The sequence below is a fragment of the Galendromus occidentalis genome, unplaced genomic scaffold, assembly GCF_000255335.2.
Source record: "Galendromus occidentalis unplaced genomic scaffold, Mocc_1.1 scf7180000075644, whole genome shotgun sequence".
Lineage (NCBI taxonomy): Eukaryota > Metazoa > Arthropoda > Arachnida > Mesostigmata > Phytoseiidae > Galendromus > Galendromus occidentalis.
This window is the reverse complement of record NW_003803634.1, coordinates 2,474-6,328: the sequence shown is the minus strand read 5'-3', so window position 1 is coordinate 6,328 and position 3,855 is coordinate 2,474. Positions and strand designations below refer to the sequence as shown.

The following is a 3,855-nucleotide window of genomic DNA, read 5'->3' as shown; positions in this document are numbered from 1 at the left end:
CCGTCCTACGGGCGGCGCGAGTCGAGCCCCCACGGAAGCCAGAGCCAATGCAGAATTGAAGTTTCGGATGTTCTCGTGGTTTTTGTGACGGTTTCTAAGCTCCATATCATCCGACTGTACAGGCAGGAAAAGAAGTCTCAGTTCTTCCGGATAATTTTCAAAAAGTCGCAAAGCCATTCGGCCTGTGTCACAGCATTCACTGAAAATGTCCGGGTGCCGGGGATTCACTTCTGCTTGGAAGTGAGACGCGCGGCATGACGCACAGAGTGTACTCATCGGCCCCAGGTCAAAAAAGAGTGGTCTCTCGCAAGGTCAATGCGTGCGGTGCTGGTAAGATTGTCGGTTGACGTCTTCTCTGTCGATGTTGCATGCGATCAGCTTCGCGAATCCATTCACGGTTCTCCGCTGATAGTGTACCTCTGTGTTGACGTTGCCTCTATGCTCCCTGCGTCGGAAAAGATCTTGAACCTGAGCGAGTTCGAGGAGCGATCGGTTCTTCAATCGCTGAATCCATTGTGAAACACAAACTTCTCGAGGAACATGAAACAGAAAAATATTCTCAAGACAGACACCTTAGGGCACACTGAACCGTAAAATATTCTTGGAGTCGGAGGAGCTCGAGTAACCGTTAGGAGTTTATTTAGGCCTCGAAAATGCGCTCTGACTGCGTGTTGAAACGATCAGAAACTTCTAAAGGAAAGTAAAAAGTAAAAAGAAAAAGTAATAGAGGATGCCCGGCGAGCGGACAATATACAAAGGAGTATGTCTAGGGAAAATAAGGTAGGAACCACATGCTTCGCGGTTAGCCCTGAGTGCGCGGCGGCGGAAGCTTGGAAAAACGACGCATTTGCCGCGGCGACGGAATATGCTCGCGGTCATTCCTGAGTGCGCGAATCTGCGACGGTTTAGGCCGCGGCGGCGAATCATGGGTGGGAAAGCCCTTCTTGACTTGCGAGTGGGACTTCCATGTATTATCCTTCGATCAACCCTCGAGCTAACTGGAAGAAAAAATGAGAATGACTTCGTTTCACGGATGCATTGCATTCCTACCCCGCTCACAAAGGGGATCTTATATTATTATTGGAGTCATATCTTACAATGTCTAGTTCTTAAAGTTGAAAGCGGCGCTGAAAACGTATTTCATCAGAGTTTTCGCTCCGGTCTCGAACTCATTCGTCAGGCGGATCAATCGATCGTTCACGATTCGGTATTCAGTGGACAGTTTCGGAGACGGCTATCCGGCGCGGAGCAAGAGCCGGTCTGCTCTTCCTTTATCTTCTTCTTTCTTCGATGTGAGGATGAGCTCAAAAAGATTCACATGCTCCTTCCGGATTGACCTATTCAAGGCGCTGTGCCAAGCCTCTACGTGATTGGTCGTCCGGGCGCCGAAATTACCACAGTGGTTCCACAGACTACGTGGGGACACCGAGGCATTCTCGAGCCACGTATTGATCACGTACTCTTTGGAGGCTTCTACTTCCCCATGAGCCAGGTGGTCGGACGGCGGAGATTCCGCGTCAATTCCTAGCCAGGCATCGTCTACTCTATCCAACGGAACCGAACTCAGAGCAGAGCACGAACGAATCGACCGCTTCACTGGGGGATCGTTGAATTGGTACACGAGACCCAGGCTTTGGATCTTCCTCCAGAGGCGATAGTTTTGATGGAAGTTACAACCCTTAATGTCGGACAATGGAAATTCGTGCGGAATCGCTCGTAAGCATGCAACTTCGAAGTCCAACTGGACTTCGAAGTCCAGTTGGACTTCGATTCTCTCTGGATCGGCGTGGGCCGACAAGTAGGCTTGCTGAGTGCGGGCGTGATTGCGTGTCCGAGGAATCGTCCGTGTCCAAGTTTATGAAGACCAGATCCTGCGCTTGTTTGTTGACGAACGTCCCGGGGAGCGAGACGGTGCGGTGTTTCGCATTGTGGATGACTCCGTCACGACCACCCTTTTCGTTCCCGTAGATGATTCCCCCCGGTTTTGAGCAACTGACTGCTTGATAGTTCTTGCCATTTCACTGAGTGAGAATGTCTTCCAGACCTGGATCGTCGTTACATCAAGGCAGGTCGAACTGATTCGAAGTTCAACTGCGTCAATGAAGTGCTCTCTGTAGGGGAAGACACGAGAAAGCAGGAGGTCCGTGCGCTCGTTTGAAAGCGAGTAACCTTTAATTCGGCTTCGTTTATAATTATCCGGGGCCGATTTGAATTGAACGGCGGGAACGCAACAATTTTAGTTATCGCAATCGTGGGTCGTGGGCGATCGCTTATCTCGCTTGAGAGTCCTCCAGGTATTCCGCTCGGAGCGGTGTCATTCCTGGTCCACATGATTCCTGAATGCTAAAGATTTCCTTTATTGTTTTCAGTTCTTTGAAAAACCCAACGAATTCGAGGGCATCGCTTTCCTTTCATCGGTAGGGCGAGAGCATCCCACGCGGTACAGAACTTCGGAGCGGAAAACCTTTTCAGTGTCGTGAATCTGCTCTCAGAGCTCATCGGAGACCGCGTGGGAGCTGCTCGGGCTCCTCGGCCTCCCTATCATCTCAGGATCGCTCAATGATCTTGAAAGATAATCCATGACTCTACCATGCACGTTTTCTGATAAATCCAATGGAGAAAGCGACGAATCGAAAGCGAATTATTGTGAAATTTTATTGAGATTCTCGGATGACCACTGACCGTAGCGTACACGGATCGTTCGAACGCGGTGGATCGAGTAAGCCTCGGGACTCTCTCTGCCGAATGGGGCCTCGGTCAGCCACCCGACCGATTTCTCATTTGATTTTGTGTCCGGAATTGCATTCGTCCATGAGAGGGATTTCCCTCTGAAGCTCGGCATTGTTCCCATCGAATACAAGCACATTTTTTCCGTCGTGAACCGTCGGCCAAACGACTGATTTGAACTTTTCCACTGAATGATCTCGAGCAAAACTCGACACAATCTCTATTAAGTCCAAGCTCGAGATCGCAGAATCGCTGTGGTCCTGAGTGGATTTATTGTCTCCGGAGCTCGGGCCCAGAGCAGATCCGATGAATTCCAGTAGGGCTGGTGAATCGTTCCGCCAGAGGAAAAGGTTCACCGGGGATCCCGCTTCTGCAGCGCTTTCGGCCCAGCGGAGTGTTCTGCATACAGACGCCAAAGCGACGTTACGAGAACCAGGCACGGCGAAGCCGACCACCACGGGAAGGCCGTTCATCCTGACGTCGGTGCTTATGTTCGGGTAGAAAAATTGGCCTATTCCCGCCAAAGTTTCCACACTCTGCGTGCGCAAACAAAAAGCGATTTCCTCCGGTTTTTCCCCGGAACAATTTAGGTTCTTGGATACCTCGAGTCCTCTTTCGAAGAGAGTCCTTTTATCGTCCGGGGGTGACCATAGCAGATCGACGATCGCACCCTGGTATCGACTCGGGGTCTGGTTGATGTGGTAAATCGCGCTGGACGCTCCAGCCTCGGTACCGAGAAGAATGATGTTATGCCGGTCCCCGCCGAACCCGGATATGTGATCATGGACCCATTCCAGAGCGAGTCGCTGGTCTTCGAGTCCCACGGAGCCTTCGGCGCCGTGCACGTCGAGATCGAGGAAACCCAACACTCCGAGCCTATAGTTGAAGCCGACCACGATTACGTCTCCCAGAGCCGCGAGAGCGTTTCCGTGCCATTCACCGTGGCCACTCCCTCTGTAGAAGCCACCGTCATGTATGATTACGACTACTGGTTTCCGATTAATTGCGATTGTTCCCTGACGTCTCCACACAGATAGATACAGACAGTCCTCACTCGTGTTGGTGGCCGGCAACTGAACACAGGACGCGGGGTATTTGACCACGCCGAAGGGAGCGAACCTCGAAATC

General features: G+C 51.5%; 1 pseudogene; it reads right to left on the bottom strand.

Annotated features, from left to right (window-relative positions):
* LOC100902385 (uncharacterized) overlaps positions 1-3,855 on the bottom strand; it is a 6,289-nt pseudogene that overhangs the window by 2,206 nt on the left and 228 nt on the right.